Source organism: Pseudopipra pipra, chromosome 3 (genome assembly GCF_036250125.1).
Source record: "Pseudopipra pipra isolate bDixPip1 chromosome 3, bDixPip1.hap1, whole genome shotgun sequence".
Classification (NCBI taxonomy): domain Eukaryota; kingdom Metazoa; phylum Chordata; class Aves; order Passeriformes; family Pipridae; genus Pseudopipra; species Pseudopipra pipra.
The window spans coordinates 109,103,740-109,125,005 of NC_087551.1; the positions used below are offsets into that span (position 1 = coordinate 109,103,740).

The window sequence follows — 21,266 nt, forward strand, 5'->3', positions numbered from 1 at the left end:
TTTCTTTTTAAGGGGTTGATCTGCTAAAGGGGCTGTTAGAGATGGAGCTTCACCTGTCCCTTTGTAAAACCTGTGTTTGTGGTATAGCCAAGAGTAGGAAAATAAATTCCCATGGGCAGTGTGTGTCTTTTTTATTCTTTTCTGTGTTGTGCACACACTAGAGTAGGTGTTTCTTGCTCTAAGACTGGCTCATACTTCTGAGAGGCCCAGGCAGAGCAAATGCTTCTTTCCTTTCAGCACTGCCTACGTTTAGGCTTTCTGTGGCTTTACCTTGAACATATGGTTCCCACTTTTGCTTTTGGGAATGCTCTTCTTGTCTGTTGACCAAGGCAGAGCTGTGGTTGACAACAAATGGTTCTCATCCAGAGGGAGTGGAAAGTGACTAAAGGGCATAATTTTGGCCGAATGGTGTTTTTTCTTCTTTTTAGTTGATAGTTTCCTACAGGGTTCTCAAAGCCTCGTTCTTAGTGCAGGTAGGATTGAAACAGTGGGACTGCTATAACCAGGCTTGCTGGTTTGGGCAAAAAAGGCACACTGAGGAGTAAGAAAATGTTAAGCATCAAAGAACTGAAATCACTAGTAAACCATTGGGCTTTTTTGTTCCAATATATTATTGGAGGAAAGAGAGGGAGTTTTCCTTTTTAAAAAAAAAAAACAACATTTAGCTCTTTTAAATCTGCAAAGTAGAAGTTGATATTCTAGGAGAAAGTTGGGGTTTCTTTCTGCATGTAGATTCAGGTAGAACAACTGGGGAACAAAAATCCCTGGCAAATGGTAAAGGTGACCACAGCATTGACAAAGTGAGCCAGAAGCGCTGCTGGGTTTCTTTTTATGATATTTAACATTTTCTTTCAACTTGGTTTCATTTTAATAACTGCAAGTGCCAAATACAGCAGATGCAGACAGAAGGAAAGGAGACAATAAAGTTATTTAAAGTAAGCCAAGAGCAAGCTGAAATTTTACTGCAGTACCATTATTATATTGATTTTTTTCACACTGTAGAAAAACAAGGTCAATGCTGCAGAAGGAAACATTAGGCCAAAGTGTGATTGGTTGTAAAAATTTTCCATGGCATCTTAAAATTATTTTCATTTGAAAGAAGCCGCTCGGATTCTGATCAAAACATATTTAGAGTTCTCCAGATGCTATCCACAGATAGATGCATTTCAATCATGCTTTGTCTGGAGATGATTGAGGCTATTTTGGAGCCAAAGCAGTGGTTTCATTTATCACGACCTTTGTTCCTGGGTCTACTTAGAGTCCAACGATTGTCTGGAACTGATCAGCCCTTTTCCCAGATGTTCAAAAGCATTTTGAAGCTTATCAGTGCTAGTAAACCATATGTTTATTAGGGGAGAGGAGGCAGGAACAGCAAGTTAAATGCTTTTTGATCATATGCTCAATGTGAACCGTCTTCTAAATTACCTTATTAGACAATTTTCTGATGACTTTCCTTAGTAAGAATGTTTTGGCATGAATAGATCAAAAGCAAAAAATAGACAAGAATGGAGGTAGCATGGGACATTTTTTGTTCTGAGAACTGTTAATCAACTGTGTAATCTCCCATACAATAAATGTGTAAATATGTATAGAGTTTTTGCCCCAGCTTCTGCTGCTGTGAATCAGCTAAACAGCTCTAAAAATTCAAAATTGCATGTATTAAAGAGGAAAAAACGTTGAAAAAGTGAGGTAGATAGGATGAACAGAGATGCAAGGGTGTGGTGCCTAGCAGGCTTCCAACTAATGATGTGAAATGGTGTCAGAAAAAAAATCAGGTGCTCCCACAGACACCTGTTCACCCTGCCCGACTCTGTCTCTCTCCTTCACACGCAGCAGATTTACACTTGGGGTCAGCAGTGTAACCAGCCAGGGCCTTTCTCTTGTAGAGTCCAGCTAATTGTCAGGCATAAAAAATTATATCCATATAATGAGGAAATCACAAGTAAGAAGAATAATGTGGTTGCTTGGTTTATTTAAAAAATAAAAATATAAAAATTAAAAATATAAAAATATTTTAAAAATAAGCCAAGCATGTGTAAAGTTTCCATGAGCTATGGAGAGTTCACAACCTACTCTCTGCAACCATTTTGTGAGCATATTTATGGGGTACCAGCTCATGGGGGACAGGTGTCATCTTAAAGCTGAATTTCTTACTTCTGTTTTGTGGATATTTGATTGCTTAGCTGCCCTTCTGCAGGGCTGAACCTTCCCAAACATTATGGCAGATGTCATCAAGCTCAGTGACAGGGGTGTGCCCCGGTGACACGGGTAAATAAACTGTCATGGTGTTGGGAAGCCAGAAGATTGAGAAGCTGGTCCTCCTTATCTCATTTTTCAAGGATATGGGTACAGCCAGCAGTGGTCCTCCACGCTGAGGACAGAAAAAACTCTCTGTGCCATCCAGTTGCCAGTTTTGACTTTACATACCTTCCAGACCTGGTTTGAAGATCTCAAACCATAGAGGCCAACCATCCATCTCTCTTCATTTTGTGTTCCTGCCAATTAGTTATTCTCTCAGTTAAAAGTTTGTTTCATTTCTTTTGTAAGTCATCTAGTCTGTCTTCAAACCTTTGGTCCTTGGTTCCTCTAGTTTCCTGCTGTTGACCAGTCCTGGTAGCCTCCAAATAACTGTGTATCTTTTGCATCATCTCCATTCTTCATTTGCCTTTGAAAATATGGATGCTAAAATCATATAGGTACCAAAACCATATGCATCCTTTCAGCATCACTCACCATTCCCTTGCATGTTTCCGTGTCTGTGCAGATAATAATTGCTCCAGACTTTTTTGCCAAAGTGCTAAGTCAATAGTTATTAAAAATGCATATACATGGCATCATCCTCAATTACATGTTATCAAACAGAGTCATAGTCTTGTCAAAGATTGAAATTAAGTCTGACAAGACCTGTCTTCTGGATACCTGTATTGGCAGACATTGGTCATATTCCTGTCCTTCAGCTCGTGATTAACTGAATCCTAAAGTGACAAATTCAAAACAGAGGAAAAAATTTCTTTTCTCTCTGACATGTCACTGAATTGTAAAACTTGCTGTGTTGGTGATGGAATTGGTCGGGGAATTCATAGATTAATTGTTTTAAGGACCACTAGGCTACCTAATCTGGCTGAACCATTTGGTCTTTAAAATTATGTAAATGTATGTAAGATTAAAGACTTCACCCTGAGTTATGTGATATGAACGGAAAAAGCATTGGAAAGGAGAGAAAAAAATTGATCAAATTAATTGTTGGTGGGAGATGAAACCATCTTCAGCAGGGAGCTTAGATATAAGACCAGCCATGAGGGGGGTTGGATTTGGTCTATGCTTTTATGCTTCTGGAAGAGCTTTTTACTTCTTTCTGTGGAGGACTTTAGAAGGTTTTTATTACTAATTATTAATGTGTAGGAGAACTTTAAAACTAATTATACTTTTCAGACCTTTGAAATTTATTCTCAAAGCGTACCTGTAACCTTCTTACCACAGATGCTTTGGTACAAATCACACTTAGTGGATCTGCCACATTTAAGTGGTTATGGATGTTTAGTTTGAGTTATTTAAACAGAAAAGCTGTCTCTTCCTGAGCTTTATTTTTTGCTGAACAAAATGACGAGGAGACTTTGCACTGCTATAACCTATTTCATTGGAGGCTGCCAGAAAACATCAGAAAAACTATTTAGACCTCATCAACTTTTAAGAAATAGTTTAATGCTGCACACCCAGTATATTGACAGGGAAAGTGAGGTACTCAGAGGTAGGGATTTTTTGGTTTTTTCTACTCATTCTGTGCCACTATGAGCAAAGTTTCAGCTCCTTTACTCAATTTCTTTTTTCTGCCCTGGTGCTATATCTGAAGAGTTGGTCCACAGACCAGCACCAAGAGTCATCACAGTTTGAAGGGATGAGTCCTTCACAGGAGGTACTTCCTCAGCTCCTTGAATGCCTGAAGTAGTCAATAGGAAAGTGCAAATCCTGCCATTAAACTCTATGTTCAGATCAATTTGTCAGACACTGATGAGCCCAGTCATGTATGATGATTTAGCTCAGATTTGGGTCTGTCTGTGCATGGTGGGGTTTTCTGCAGTGAGGTTATTTATTGCTCAAAGGAAGCTCTCCAAGAAATCCTTATAAGACTACAGCACTGCTTAAGATATTGGCAACAAACAGTCTAAAATTCATTTTTAAGGATGCTGCACACCATTCCAGCTGTTTTTTCTGTTCATCTCAGCAGCACCTTCATTCTTTGTTGCTTTTCCGAATTACTTTGCAAGTTACTTGTACAATTTTCTCCATCAAAGCTCCTGTATCACAGCTTCAATTTAGAAGTGTTGTCATGGGCTGTAATTTGAAATTTTATTACCAAGAGATTTTTTGGTTATAGAACATTTACTTTTATCATCTCTATATTATTTTTAAATGCCTGAAAAGATTGATACATCAACAGAATCTGTGCAACACCAGGCAAGATCTGATTTTTTTTCACAACCTTAATTTTAAAAACTCTTTGCTTGAAACATAAATTGATTCCTAAGTCCCCCGCCCCCCCCCCCCCACTTAATGATTTGTTATTCTCAAGGTTAAACCTATGACAAATTTTACAAAAACACCATTCTTCAGTTTTGATAAGATTTTCTCTAGTTGAGCTCAGGGATAGCTGTGTAGTTTTAAGTCTTTAAATAGCATAACAGAGATGTGATCCTGGCCTCCTGTGTTCACAGTACTCCCATAGCATTTAAGACTCTCATGTTGTTGCTACCGGAGTTTGTCCTACTGTGGTTAGCCACAGTTATGATGTGGGAGGGAAGACAGTGATGTTAAAACATCTGTTAACCTCTCTGGAAAGTCAAGCAAGGATTGCAGGGAAAAAAACAGCCCCTACTGTCTTTGTGTTTCAGTGCAACTAAATAGCATTAAAAAATAAGTGGAGAGGGAAGAAAATTATTATGGTAAAGGAAAAATAAATCGGCATGGCTGAGGAATGCACGGTAAAAAGGAATAAAGTGGAACAGCACAGAAGTAAAGTGTTATATTCTTCTTTCCTTCACAGGCCAAAAAATGTAGTTCCCTCAACAACAGCCTGTCATATGCAGATGATTTGCTGTAGGTTGCAGGATTTGTGTTGTCTGTTCTATTTCTCTCGCTTTGGAGGTGATGATTTACTAAGCTGGTGTATGGTTTCCACAAATATTTAAAATATTGATTAAGCAGAGGAAGAATAAACACGAATTGTTTTTCAAGTTACGCCTTATGTTGTACATGACTAATTACATACAACAATTTGCTCTGCTACGGTAACTGAAATTTATGTACTCTTTTTATTATAAAACATAAGACGCTTGCATAAAGAGAGCGATTATAAATATTGGAATACAACAGTTGCTAAAAAACAGTCAAAACATGCAGTGATAAAGTATATGGGATTTGCTCTTCCAACTTCTCTGTGCAAAGCTGCTCCTCCATAACCCTAGGGTTTGTATTGAGAGTTGGCATATTTTTGTCACCATTTCAGAGAGTAGCCTGGTGATCTGGACACAAAGCAGCAGTCTGGCCCAAGTGCAAATTATTGTGATGGTACAAAAGGCTTCAGTTGCTGGATGGCAGATAGTGAAAGTGATTTTTTCCTGGGAGCATATTTTTACCTATGGATAATTTTTTAAAATAGACTAATGTCCAGTTTCATTGGTAAATGAGATGCAGGCGTATTCCACCTAATCAGAGGCTTCTGATGCATATGAAGCTCCGATTATGGCAGACTATTACATGAATGTTTAGGAAATCAGAGCAATGCTGAGTATATAGCACTCAATGGTCTCTAATAGAATACAAGGACAGGTTTTCCCTGGCACCTAAATCCCATTCTCCTGGTTGTTTAGGTTTGAAAGTTCAATAAGCTTTGCACAATTTACCTTTTTGGGCTGACACACCATTTAATTGGAGTGCAGCTTCTAGACTGAGCCTTTTGTGGTGCCATCACACCAGCCCAGGTAGGCTGAAACCAGCAGATTACACCACAAAAAAATACCATTGTAGTATCATCCTTATATCCTCAAATAATTTTGAGAGTTCCTTTTGAGGGATCAACATGGCTTGTACCAGGAATGAGAGGAGGAAGCAGATGGATTTGGTCATTGACTCTCAGGACACTTTTTTTCTTTAAGCTAATTACAAATTGACCAAAATATCTGTAAATTGAACTCGACAATGACTTCTGCTGAAGTAATCACATTACTAAAAAAAAATTACAACTCCTAGGAGGTATTTTTACCACCAGGGGACAGGAGAGCAAAGGGAGATCAGTGGTGGGTTCCAAAACTGACGTGATGAAGGCCTTGAAGTAGAGCAACCAGTTATTCCCTTTCAAGGAAGTGGAGAGATACCTTGGGTGTTTTTCAGACTCCTCTGTAGAAGGCTATTCCTAATCATCTGTGGCCCATAGAGAGGGCTTAAATTGTGCTGATGGTCTGCTACTTCCTCTTAACATCTTATTTTAGTATTTTTTCTCAAGTGTAGCTGTACATATTTTTAGTAGTATAGAAATTGGGACATACAAATGTGGGTTTAGTTTGTCAAGTTTTGTAGATACTTTATTGGACCAAAATTGGTTGGAAAGCTCTGGCATGCTCATTAATCTGTAAAGTCATAAAAAGCCACTTGGATTTTTTTACTTGCAGTGTGTTTATCATCTGTTGAAAGAGCTAAGAGGTCTGGCCAGTTTCTAGGCCCAGTTCCATTTGAAGATGAAAGGCAGCATTTTTGAAGCACTAATTGACATCACCAAATACTTACAAGGTCACAAACATGACAGCTTTGGGTAAAGAAAAAGGAGTATTTCTGGGCTTTGGCACTTTGATCAAAAAGTTTCTTGACTTCCAGAAGAGATAAATATCAATAATAAAACCTAAACAAAATTTGTATTGGCCAGGATTTAAGTGCTTGATTCTTTGAAATTATTTAGAGTTCTTTTTTATTTTCTTATTTCTTTTTTTGCCATTACTTCGTTTTCATGTGTTTTAGTTGCAGATTATCCATTCCAAATGCAGCAAAATATATACTTCTGTTGTTTCAGGAGTCATGGGGGTTTTATTATAAAATTTGTCGTAGCCTCCTGTCAGGCTGAAAAAGCCTAGGAGCTGCCTTGCCTGTGATTTGATGTGGGTTTATTTCCAAGGAGCATTGCTTCTAAAGGAGGGCAGGGCAGGTTTCCTGGCTTATAGGTGCTTATAATTGTAACGTTGGTGGTTGTCGTTTAGGAACATATTGCTGTTGTCACCATCAAATGCAGCCACAAAAAGAATTTTGCAAGGAATCACCTGATGGTTTCCTATTATTTTTACTGTCAATACTTGATAAGTAGGGCCCAGAAATTATTTTTGACAGAGCCAATCCTTTCTCAACAAAGTAGTTTCGGATTTTGGTGTTGCATGAAGAGAGTAATGTCTGAGAAATCATTGAGTTGATGAGGGGATGAGTTGATTAAGATATAGAAGAGCCTGATGCAAACAGTTTGTTAGAAGGTTACAGTACTGGTTGGGTGGGATGTCTGCATACCATAATTTTTATTATAACAGGAGCACAGTGGCAATTTTTAAAAACTACCGTTTCGATGCATAGCAGAAGGAAAATACATTGTATGCCAGACATAATATTTTCTTGATGGCATTGGTTTTCTCAGCTTGCTGATTAATATGTAGTTTCAATTTAAAAGTTGCTTGCAAAACAAATGAACCAAATGAATAAAAAGAAAGAAAAAAATAGAAGGGAGCCAAGCTTCACTTCTCCCTGTGATTTTTATGGGCCTTGGGTTCCTGCTTGATATGACACTTGTCTGTGAAGTTGATAGACATAAAAATAAATTTGGCTCTGGGAGTGATAAACAGGAAATTAAACTCTGCTCTCTGGCTCCTTTTACTGGGAATGCTGCACCTTCAAATGCTGGACACAGGCTGATGTGCTCCAGGCATACCGGGAAGCTCTGATCAGCCAGGGCTGACACTCCAAACTGACATTAAAGCATCACCACTGCCCTGTCTACAATCCTGAAAATCCTCTTGAAAAGGTGCCCAGACCTTGAAGAGGAGCATGAGGATCTTGTGACTCTGTGGCATGAAGTGTAGGCAGCCTGGGCTGTTCCGTTGGAGGATTGTTCTGTCGATGCCACAGCAATGCCAGGAGTCACGTTACTACAGCGATGCTGAATGTGCTCCATCCCACCCAAACAATGCACACAAGGTGCTACCATCTTCTGCAGAAATGGGCACACAGTGACTCACTACCTTATGGGTGTGCAAAACAGGGCTCATTGTCAATGCCTGCAAGAGCACAGTAGGGGAGACCATGGAAGGAATTCCTCACACTTTTTCCTCATTCTGGTTTCACTCTGTAGAAGCAGTTCTGATGAAGATGTATAATCTAACATTTCTTTTAAAAGTAGTATGTGAAAAAATATAAACTTATGGGCATATTTCTTGGGTTTTCTCTTGAAATTTGAGGCATTACTAAATGTTCAAGTGTTGGTTAGCTGCTGTAACATTCTGTTCTTGGATGAAATGGGCACTCTTCAGGAAACAAAATGCACATTTATTTGGTTTGGAGGAACAGACTATTCCAAATTCTCCCAGAAGTTGGTTTGCCTCAGCTGTTTTTGGTTGTTCTCTGCTCCTGTCAAGCTGAAACATATGTGGTTGTTACCCAATACAATTTAGCATCACCAAACCGGTCACTTTGGAAAACAAAGCTCGCAGAAGTTCTGCAGAGAAATATATGCTGCCTGTGAAGTGGTATTTGTGTGTAAAGTGATATGCACCCACTGTATAAATAATGAATAATAACTAGTAATAAATTCTTCATATCATAGCATTATTTCTTACTGTTCATGATTCCGGGTGTTTTGTGGTAATCCTGAAACAAAGCACTGAGAAGTATATGAGTAATATTTACTACTGCTAAGTTGTTGCACAAACATGTCAGGAAAGAGAAGCTTTTTTGGCTGTGTAATTTGAATGTTTAAGACTATATATTGTTTATATTATAATATTTTATATGATTAAAGTTATCCTTTGATTCCAAAGGAACGTAAAATGTTATACAAAGCTCATACATTCAAAACCACTGAAGTAATGCATGCAGAAACATTTGTCAGCCCACAAGTGAAACACCCCTGAAGAATGATGCTGGGCATAATTTGACCACGTGTTCCCCTGCAAATCCATATTCTTTTTCAGAAGTGCCAGTCATTGTAAGAGGAGCTTACAAAGGTGTTGTACAAGACCATGCAGAAGGATCCAGTAGTTCACCAATGGCAATCTCCTGGTGGCACAGGAATTGCTCAGCCCCTGTACAAGAGCCAAGCAGGCATACCTGGAAACCATCCTGCCTGAACATGGAAATCCTGAGCAAACTCAATGAACAAAGGAAGTGTATAGGAACAGGGAGAATCACAGAATTGTTAAGGTTGGAAGGGACCTCTGCAGGTCCTCTGGTCCAGCCCCTTTACTCAAGCAGGGTCACCTCGACTCAACTGCCAAGGACCATATCCAGATGGCCTTGAATTATCTCCAAGGAAGGTGACTCCAGTCCTCTCTGGGCCACCTATGCCAATGCTCTGTCATCCAAACAGCAAAACGGTGTTCCTGATGTTCATAAAATCACAGAATCATTTAGGTTTAAAAAGATCTTTAAGATCATCAAATCCAACTGCTAATCCAGCGCGGCCAAGCCCACCACAAATACATGTCCCCAGGTGCCATATCTACATGTCTTTTAATACCTCTAGTGGTGGTGACTCAACCACTTCCCTGGGCAGCCTATACAATGCTTGATAACTTTCCAGTGGAGAAATTTTTCCCAATATCCAATCTAAACCTCCCCTAGTTTAACTTGAGACCATTTCCTCTTGTCCTATTGCTTGTTACGTGGGAGAAGAGACCGACCCGCACCTCGCTACAAGCTACAAGCTCCTCCTGTTTGTTGCCCATGCTGTGTGTATTAGTGTAGGTGCAGGGGCCAAAACTGGAGCCAAGTCCCAAAACAGCTCTAGAATCTCCATGGTAAACACTGCAAACTCAGCTGCACATGACCAGGAACACTCTGGTCTGATATCCAAGTGCATTTTGTTTTGAGCAGGAGTGGGCTGAGTGATTTGCAGAGGTCCCTTCGAACCAAAAGCATTCTGTAATATCCTAACATTATCCTAGAATTGAATCACCATTTCAATGTACTTCCCAAGATGGTTTTTTTTGTCAGTTTGCTTTAAAACGATACCCAGAATCCTCACTGGTCAGTAACTACTAGAACTTTGGATTTATTTTAGGTCTTCTGAGCCTAACTCCTATCTTGGCATAGTCATCACAGTTTTGCTTTTGAACAGCTTGTTTCCTTTATAGTTTTTGCCTCATGCTGGGATGGAGTAAGACTGAATAATTTATCTTCCTTTTCCTCAAAAGCCGAGCAATAGTTATACCCCACATGGATTTGAGACATTATTATCTTTCTAAGCTTCCATTAATTATCTTTATCATCCTTGCTTTTAAAGGTCTAGCATTTATCTTTGCAAGGTTCTTCAAGCTGGATTATCGAGGAAAATTTGAGTGTATTAATTCCATTCTTGCTTATGAAGTTTTAAACTCTATTTCATAACATTTTTTCCACTGCTCGTAATAATTCTTCTGGTAGTTTTGCTGTGACCGAAGTGTCTGATGTGTAGAATTGATGGCTTTTAGGGTCATCATGCACATGCATAATTATCTCAGATGTACTGCTTTGATTAAAACACACAGATGGATACAGATTTTGAAGATATGGATCACACATACTTTGTTAGCCACATACAAAGCTGCCATTCACCTTGTTTTCTCAGCCTGCTTAGAAATAGGAACTGCTTTACAGTAAAGTTGAGCTCTGAAGCAGCGCAGGATAATGCTATTTCAAGTTTTCTTAGATGTCATCTCAGCTTCATTTGTACAACTGTTTCAAGTCTTGCAATAAATCAGTCTTCATAGAGTCATAGAACCATAGAATGGTTTGGGTTGGAAGGGACCTTAGAGATCATCTCATTCCGACCTGCCTGCCATGGGCAGGGACACCTTCCAGTAGACCAGGTCGCTCAGAGTCCCATCCAAGCTGGCCTTGAACACTCACAGGAATGGGGCATCCACAACTTCTCTGGACAATGTGTTCCACCACCTTCATAGTAATGAATTTCTTTCTAATACCTAATCTGAGCCTACCGTCTTTCAGTATGAAGCCATTCCCCCTTGTCCTGTCACTACACGCTCTTGTAAATAGTCTCTATCCAACTTTCTTTTGGGCTCCCTTCAGGTACTGAAAGGCTGCAATTAGGTTTCTCTGGAGCCTTCTCTTTTCCAGGCTGAACAATCTCAATTCCCATAGCTTTCATTTCCATCTTCATGTTAGGTAGATAATTCCCAAGTTTTCTTGTAAGCTGCCATTGTTGCCATTACTGGTTGCTTTGCAAAGGGGCAGGGCAGCCAAAGTTTCGTGTCAGTGCTATTTGATGCAGTGCACCGAGTGGGGTGACAAAGGACCCTTCTAAAGTAACCACAAGTCAAAAGTATAGCAGGACACCTCTAAATTCACCCAGACAGAAAAATGGCTTACACTGAGAGTAGCCAGACACTGGCACAAGTGCATAGAGATGTTGCTACCTACCCTGTAGTTATCCAAAATTAGAGTGGACAAAGCCACAAGCAATCCAGTGTTGTCTTTGCCTGCTCTGAGCAGGGGATATGCCAGCTTTCAAAAGCTCGTTCCAACAAAACCAATCTGGTTATTATCTGGCGGTGAAAGCCTGCAAAATGCTGTGGACAGGAGTCTCCTAAAAGGTTTCCTTCAGAGAACAGGGGTGGCATCTACCACACAAAGGTAGTTAGGGAAGTTACCTTGATCTTGGCTATAAGTCTGCAAAGCCAGTCTTTCTTACCCCACCTTCTGACCTGTTGGTTAAGGGAGTGAACTTGCTCTGCAGCAAAGACCTTTTGTGTCATTCTTTTGGTATGGGTGATTCAAAACCAGAGAGAGATAAGGTACTCAAATCAGTTGTTGAGCAGCGTGCCTTTTTGCATCCAACTCTTTGAACCAGGAGATAAAGCAAAGCTTAAGCAATGTGGCAAAGTTTGTGGGCCAATTCATTTCATTCATTTATCTTTTCACCTTTCTATCTCACTCTTCGATATCTTTCTCTTCTGCCCCATTTTCCATCAGACACTTGATTTAAACTCTTCTGACACTCCCCACAGCATTCCTGACTACCTGACTGTTGGCAACTGCCACTGAATCGTGGTAAGAAATGAAGCACACTTAGTGCTTACCACAACTATTTTGACCTTCTGTTGTTTTGGCAAATAGAACACCTCAGTGGAAATAAGGCTGTCTGGAAAATAAAGACAAAAAAGCAAAAGAATAAGGAAGGGAATCATGACAATGTTTAGAGATTTTAAATTTGGTTGGATACTCTTATTTCTTTTTTAGTGTCTGTGTTCCAGCCAGCCCTGCTCACAGTACAACAGCGTTTGGCAAGGTCCACCAGAGCAGATCAAGCAGTGCCAGGGCACGGGCCCAAGAGCTGGAACTTGACCATCTATACCATTAAACTGTTAGCACAGGCTCTGCCTTGTGCTCTGTCTGGACTAGCTAATGCTGTCATAAACAATTCTCAGGCATGGCTTGGGGATTAGCGAGGGCCAGCAGCCATTCCCAATTGGCAGTTTGGATATAGCCACCTTGTTTTGGAGGGTAAAAGTGTATAATCCTGTGAATGTGGCCAGGCCATATCATTTGGCCTCAGAGCCATATAATAGGTCCTGGACCTGTTTTGTTTTCTAGTTACTGGAATGGCTTTGTGTTTGAGGCAAGTGTAATTGGTTTTACTTGACTCCACAGTTTCATACTTGACTGAGTTGTATCTGAACAATAAGGAGCACAAGTACATCTCGACTTTGTCTCTTTAGGCCAGTGTACCTGTGCACTGAGATGGTGTGGTCTGTCCCTGTTATAAATTGTCACAACAACTAGAATAGTTTGTGAACTCACTTTTCCATTACAAATACAAATACACAGTCTAAGGGAGTCTAGAAATATATCTTCTAGGGAGGTTTTTTCAGCTGGTTTTCAGAAATCTTTGTCATTGTTTTGAATATGGGCCACCAATTGCTGGCAAATTCAGTTTCTGTATCAGAATCAGTATTTTCTGCAGATGTGTCTGGTGCCAGGAAATGATTTTTATATTTTCTGTTGTATCTGGAAGTAAGAAATTGTGTTAGATATTGGACAGATGTTAGCATACATCTGGTATGAAAGATCATGTTAGTCATTAAATGTTGGAGTAGAAACACCTCTCACCTACCTACACAATTGATTTTTCATTTACTAGCCCATCTATTTTCTTCTTTTCTTGCCACAGCAATGAATAGAAAATAATGCTACTTTCTGCCAGTGAAGGCCCAATAAACCTGTGCTAGTTGCCAGGCCTAGGGAAATTCCAAGTGTGGTTATATCCTTTTGTCCTGCCCTGTTTTCACCTTTACGCTTCCGTTTCCATCTGCTCGAGGTACAGATATGTACTCATCTTGATTTTTTTTTGAGATGAATTATGGATCCTTTTATTAGTGGAATTTGCCTGATTCTGTGAGCAGAGAGCTCCAGACCACCTTGCTAGTGCATCCTACTAGCCCTGCAAGAAGAGAAACCCGAGATTTTGGTTACCCTTCAGCATTTTAGTCATCATATGAACCAAAATTAGTGTTTCCACATGTGGCTCTCTCAGACTACACACTCCCTCTTGCACAGCCACAACCTGGGCAAGCAAAATGAAAGTAGCATGATTAATATGTGTCCTCATGTGAGGCAGATTGTGATTTTTTGCCAGTGCTGACAAATTTGGAGACTTTTCAGTGCCAGATATTTTATCTGAAGTATTTCTTGAAAGATATGTCTACTGGTGCATTTATGATGGCACCTAGATAGAAATCCATGACTATATGTTATATTTGTGATAGTTCCCCTCAGAAGAGGCTATAGAAACAAAGATTAGTGCACCTCACCTGTGGTGTTATGTCTTGAAGACCTCTGGGGACTAACTTTCTTCATCCCCTCAACCATAAAATCTACCAAATCTACCTTTGTAGAGGAACAGTTCACGAGTCTATTTGAGAACATCTGAGGGGTTAATAGTGGGGTGTTTTGCCACACAGGTTCAGTCAAATATAACACTGTTAGCCCCGGGTAGTCGTTCAGTGCAGTTGGAAATGAGCTTCTGTTTCTCAGCTCTTTTCCCTTTGTGTTTCTGCTTCATTGTGTTTTGTGCCCTGGCTGTTTTCCTTTCCTTTGGAGGTGAGTATTCCTGGACAGAATGAAAGTACATAGATGCACGAAGTGTGTACCACTGCTGAAACCTTTTTACAAGAGCTACAAAGAAAGGAAGGAAGAACTGCAGTCGCAAGAAGCAAATCTAAATAAGCTCCCACTCCACCTTTTTCAATTTACTGGAGGAAATATCTTTATTCATATCATTTGACTTTTTGTTTGTTAGATCAAATTGAGCCAGTTGGAATGAGCCTTGATGATCAGAACACAAGTTCTGAAAACCTCTGTTTAGCTGCTGGTCTCCGTGCAATTGGTTTGCTTAAATTTGCTGTAATAACCTTTTAAGAGTCGTGTACCCATTCTTCACTGAGGACCCTGCTGTGCATTGTGATTATGTTCTCTGTTGCCTCCCTGAATATTTAACATGATCAAAGTGTTGTGTTGTGGGGCTTAGTTTTGGGGGAAGTTTTTCTTTTTGTCTAGGTCAGTCCCGTGGCCCCAGTCTCCTCCAAGCTTTTAATTCCAAAATATGAAGTTGTGTTGCTTGTTATCTATTACTCCCTGGGTCTCAGTTCTCCTTTACTTCTTCTCCACCCTTTCCTTTTTGAAGTATCTGCTTAGTAAAGTATTGAGCAAGCATGCTGAGTAGCTCTGATAATTAGGCAATTTCAGTTTGGGGATGGATGCTGGATGTTAAGTCATGGGATGGACACTGGTTGTGTTGGAAGGCAAGGTACTCTGTCGCTGAGTAGGAAGGAGTTGAAATGCCCTTTCTATCAGTGCCACTCACCAGTGAGCCAAGGGGAGAGCGCTGAAAAGAAACACGATTGCGTGGCCTTCTCCGCCCTCTTTCCCAGGGAAAGCAGCAGATGTTGGCAGTGAATATAGTGAAGTGCAAACGAGTAAAATAATGAAGTGATAGTTTAATGGAATTATTAATGGGATTTGTGTTCAAATAGTGAACAAGGATTGATTTTTATTAACATGGGTTTTAAACATGTAAACTTATGCAAAAGATTATACCCCACTCACTTTCCTTTCTCTGGAAGAGTGTTTATAGATTACACTGTTTGTGCAGGGTTCTCCAAACTTCTTTAAATATTGCCCTTTCTCTCACTTATCTCCTGGTTCTTCTCAATGTGTAGCTCTTCATCTAAATCTGCATAATACACTCAGAAATTTAACTGAACGATGAGGAAACCTTGGAAGTAAAACTGAAGTAGTAGGTGTTCAGTGGGAGTTTGGTGTTTGCTTGTTCATTCTCACCAGAATAAAAGATGGCAACATGACAGATAGCTCAAAATGCTAAAGTGCAGCTCTCCAGAAGCTGCGAAGCCTTTGCTAGAAGGGGCTCTGTATGTACAAAGTGGTGGTGAAGACGTCATAATTACGAGCTGACATTTAAAGAAATGTCAGAAGCATTCAAACACCCCCCTACTCAGCTTCCACCCATGTATCTTTTTGTGTCCCCGATCCTGCCATCTGTTATCCCAAGGACTTGGGTTTTGATTACCTTTTTGTTTGCTTTTCTGATAAGTGTTTTGTTTATCCTCTGTGCCTGGCATGTGCTTCCAGAGGTGTTCTGGAAGCCCCTTGCTCTCTTTTATGTGGATTTCTCCTGAAGAACTATTTACCACCACAACGCTGGCAAAAACTAATCCTCTGACTATGGCTGGACTGTGAGTATTTCTGAATGCATCTGTATTTAGGAACAGACTTTGCCAAATACCTGTTTGGAGTGTGTGTGCAGAAACACGTGGTATTACTCAATGTTGTTACCTGTCATCTACTTGCTTGCTTCTTGTGTTATTTTCTTCACACATCGTTCTCTTGTCCTTTTTGGATGTGAGCTCCTCAGGGCAAGTACTAGACCATTCTTGGCATTTGGGAAGTTCTTTGTTTCATTTAATAGATTTTTATTACTACATGTCTTTTGAAAATCAAAGGAAAATGCTATATTGCCTTTCTGCCCTGGTACTGCAAGGTCTGTGCAAAGTTCATTGGTGACTATTAAAAAGCACTTTTTTCCAAAGCAGCTGCCATAGTTCACTGATATTAGTTATAATATTAAAGTGTGTGTTAGGCTGCTAATCCTGATTTGGCCTGCAAAAGATGAGAACAGTCATGGTAGGTGAGACTATGCATTCATACAGCTCAATACTCTGGGTGGAGATTGACATTGCAGGTACACTGAATGCATCCTTGCCTGGAATGTACTGCCTGCAGTCTGCATCTTGGGGATTTCATTAACCACATGTTGTATCTTCCTCCCTCTGCCATGTGGTACAACATGAATCATATGCTTGCCTTCAAGCAGGCAAGTAGCCCCATTGAACTCAGGATGGCTATTCTCATCCCTACTGCTTAGTAGGGTTTTAATCATTTAGATGGATTGGTAATTTCTTAGGGAGAGAGATCTATGGCAGATAGCTGCTGGTGAGCAAAACAAAAGGATCTGAAGTGTGATTGAGTCTGCCTGATTCTTAAAATCTGTTTTCATAAGGGAGAACGAGTTCCTCAGGCACGTTTCCAGATCTGGAAGCATGAACAAGAGGAACAGGACTTGGTCGTGTCTGTTCATCTTGTATTCCCTGGCCCAAATGACCAAGTGATTTCTTAGGTAGAGGAGGGAGAGCTCGCTAAGCAAACCTTGACTTGCTGCTTGGAAGACACAGTTTGACACTTTCCTAAATACTGGCATTTTGACAACCAAGCTGTGTCAGGGAAGAAGAAGGTTGGATATTAGGAAAGGTTCTTCACCCAGAGGGTGGTTGGGCACTGGAACAGGCTCTCCGGGGCAGTGGTCACAGCACCAAGCCTGACAGAGTTCAAGAAGCGTTTGGACAATGCTCTTGGTGTGACTCTTGGGGTGTCCTGCATGGGGCAGGGTGTTGAACTCAATGATCCTTGTGGATTCCTTCCAACTCAGGATATATGATTCTGTGACCATAAATGTGCATGTAAATTATGTCTGATGATTTTGTAGAGTTAGATGGATGCAAGATTGAGGTCAGAGACACAGTCATATGGCAAGACTAATCTCTGATGGCTGTGATTTCTATTTCTGAAAAAAATTGCTGACTATGTGATTTTTTATTGTAGAATCACGTTAGTCCAGGGGTAGAAAATATTGGGTAAAATATATTGTATCCATAATTCATATTAATGGAAATTCAATAATGGCAACCTGTCATCCAAAGAGATTAGAAATGAGTCCAAATGTTGTGCTATAAAAACATTAAAAAGGCATTATGAATTACAATCTATTGCACCATGTTTTGCTCGTTATAAATAATGGAGGGAAAAACTAGTCCTTGGAAGTTTTTGGATTGTCCGTTTTGAGAGAAGCCAGCAATTACTTTGTAGAGCTGACTGTGCACCATTGATCTGACTTATGGATTTCATAAATGTAGTGGTCTGCTAATTTAATAAACTTGCTCAATCTGTTTTTAAACAGAGTATAGAACTTTGAAAAATGATTTCCTTTCAAACTAAAATTAACTCTTATGGCTTTTAAATATTAGACTCAGATATTTGCTTCCAGATTTTCATTAAAATACCTTCTGGTTTCACATTTTTCCTGGGATGGGCTAGACGCTTGCGGCTCATGTTTTATTATATTAAATACTCATATTTCACTTATGCTAATTTGGCATCCAGTTATGAATTTGAGTTCTTAGGCAAACCTTTATTTGGTTCTACATTGTCAGTAAAGCTTGCAGCTGCTTACAAAGTTTGCCACTGCCAAAAGCTTAGTTATATACATGTTCAGTAAAGTAGAGCTTGCTGTATATTGAACAGAATATTGATAGGCTAGATGTGATGTCTAAGTAGTTTTTATGTAAAGCTGCAAGTTTTAGGGTAAAACTCACAGTGTTCATAATAAATTTGCAGCAAACTGAGTAAAGGAAGATTTCCTTCTCAATTTAATGTGTACATTCAAGCATGAGGTGTGATTTTTTTCAGTCTCTATTTTAGCTGTTGTAACCACGGTAAGTGATAAACCAGATCAAGCTGCTCTTGCAATCTGGCTGCTTTTATCAATCTAAAATCTACCTGTTGGACGTTAAATATAAAGAGGTCAAATGGTGTGATGGCGAAGTATATCAACTGAGTTTCAGGATTTGGTGATAGGATATCCATTAATGTCCAGGGAATCTTGTAATCTGAATTCTTTCCCCCTCCATCTGGAGACATAACTACTGTGTTGGAGCATAGAGTGTAACTAAAGACCAAAGTCTTCCATGTTAAATTCTGAACTTTATACAGTCCAGATCCATTCTTCTTTCCCTACACCAGTCTATGTAAAATGTATGGTTTCCTGAATTAGCATTGACAGGGTAACTGAAGGATCTTTGGTCAGGTGCCAGGTTTAATTCATTTGTTATCAAGACCAAGAAGTGAATGTGACAGTGACAGCAATAATTATCTTCTTCTGTAAAGAAATGCAATACAAGCTTACATTTTGGTTAAAGGGGGGATAAGGAAGAGTAAGGCAATTATACCTATCATACGCTTTTGGCCTGGTTTTTTTATCAGTCTTGACAAGCTTAAAAAGTCTGATGGTGCATCCTGGCCAAGGAACACCTAAATTCAAATAAAATAACTTTCAACTGATACCATATTTATACTGCAGACTGATAAATTCCTTTTTCAGAAATCAGCTCTGTTGAATTTTTTAATAAAGTTAATAGGCTAGGACAGACAGTAGTGGGTTGCTGTCTGCTTAGTGTATTCTGGATACAAAATGAAATTCCCTCAGTCTTATTTAATATTACAGGTTTGGGGTTTCAGAGGAAGAAAATGAAAATCAATGGCATTTGCAACACAACACAATATTGGAGCAGCAGGATTCAGGGAAAGTAGACTGTCCTTGAGGACTCCCACTAATTATATTTTTTAACTTCCACCTCCTGCAGATACAGGACTAATATTATTTACTTTCCTTTATTCTGGCTCGGTTGGATTCCTTGAACAGCTCTTATGAGCTATTTGAACAGGGACACCTTTGAAATTTCTGCCTAGGCAGAGGTCCAGTTCTTGCTGATAGTCAGACAATTTTGGGATGTTTCCATCCTGAAAGGTCTTTTGAAGAGTCTGAGAAGTGAGTGGGCACAAGCATGAGTGTTCTGAAAAACTGACCTGAGGAAGGAACCTTCTACTTGACGTAGGGCCATGGTCACATAATTTTAGATACTAATCTATCTGGACATTTAGATACTGTTACAGACTTCGGAGCCTTGCTTTGGAAAAGGCTTGTCTAAAACTAAATGGAGATGCTTCAGGAGAAGTGTCTGCAAAAGTACAAGCTTGCAGCAAGTATTTTGATTTGTCCTTATAGGGGGAAATATAATGATATCAGGCCAGTGGCAAAGCATGAGTGCTCCATGCTGTGGTTGGCTACCGAAGTTGAGCTTGTCAGTCCTTGAGAAGTTGAGAAGTCAGCTGAGAAATTGACAGTGTCATCAAGACCAAGTCCTGAAGGCCTGGCCAAGAGGATTTGTCTGTCACCTGAAAGACTGAGCTCGTGGACTGTGTCTCGTGGTAGGAACGAACAGACTCGGCAGTATTTCCCTGGAAAAAGCGATCTTCCTGAAGACAGCAATCCCTCTGCTGCTCATTGGGCCATTTGGCACATCTACATCCTCTCCTGATCCTGACAAAATGTCACTTCTCTCTGCTCAGTTTTCTACTGACTCATCAACCTTTTCAGTTGTATTTGTGTTCTTCTTAATGAAAAATAAAGAAAAAAAAGAAGAAAATAGAAAGAGCTGTTTCTTTTTAATGAAATTTCTTGTATGAGGACAGCAAATCTCAAATTGTTTCATTGATCTTCTTTGTTTTGTTTTATTACTTAAACATTAAAAATGAAATAGATAAGACATAAATGAACTGGCTCATCCGTTGTTTCTTTCCTGCTCTTGGAAGGCTTTAGTTTTTGTGCTTGCTACACAGATTTGTCATATGTAATGCACTTTTTTTTTTGCTTTTTATCCATTTCCATGTCTTTCCATCTATTTTTACCTCCAACAGTGTTGGGTACTTGGAAGCTCTGTATTGCATTCCTGGAAACAAGCTAAATCTAGCAAAAGAGGCATAAAGAGAAGTTTAGGGAAACACAGAGCCTAATACTGTTTCACTTGGCAGCTTCTGTTGAATCATTGAAGCTTTGATTCACCTTGTATATCTTTCTCCATCCAAATGTTAAACATCTATTTATAGCTGGCTTGTAGCCTCTCTTTTCATTCAGCAGAGAGGACCAACACTCTCCAAAAGATGATTTTTTCTCACCCTACAAAAGGTGGTTTGAAGGTCTCCTTTGGCATCCTTTTCTGTTCCCATTGAATACACAGGGACTGTAGATCACTTTTGGATATCTGAGATTGAAACAAAGCCTGTCCTCACATTCTGTATCATTTTATCCATCTGTGTCAGCAAAAGCTATATAAGTACTTAAAGATGTAAATGTGAAATGAATGCATGTTCTGCAAATGGTTATTGATACTGTAATTATTAATATCATTATTATCCACCTGCTGAGGGGAAAAAAAAAATCACATCTTACTTATGCTGGATCATTTGAGTGCCAGAAACTTTGCCCAGTGTTTCCCTGCATACATTTATTTCCCGTTTTTATTTTGCTTTTCCTTTTGCTGTTCTTCATTAATGCAAATTTTTCTCATTTGTGATGCTGGTAGGAAGCACTTGGCCCATTACACATGGTTTAGTCATAAACAAGGTATTTGCTCTTTCTTATGAATAGAAAAGTGTCAGGAAATTTCATTCTGGGTTGTCAGTGACATTATCATACTGGAGTTGGCTGTTAGAAAATTATTTTCTCTGCAGAGACAGCACTCAACCTCAAGATTTTAAGGTAAATCCACACAAAGAGAGCAGTTTGCCATCTCTGATCAAATTGCTCTTTTTCAGTTTTGTGGGAAGACTATAAAGGA

The 21,266-nt window shown here is 39.6% G+C and overlaps 1 protein-coding gene and 1 long non-coding RNA gene across 9 annotated transcripts in view; both read left to right on the forward strand.

Annotated features, from left to right (window-relative positions):
- Window positions 1–21,266, forward strand: part of KLHL29 (kelch like family member 29) — a 392,255-nt gene that overhangs the window by 151,933 nt on the left and 219,056 nt on the right. The window lies entirely within an intron of this gene.
- On the forward strand, window positions 2–20,201 carry LOC135412160 (uncharacterized). The gene is made up of 2 exons (XR_010429517.1): window positions 2–15,992; window positions 19,655–20,201. It is a non-coding gene; the product is annotated as an uncharacterized LOC135412160 (long non-coding RNA).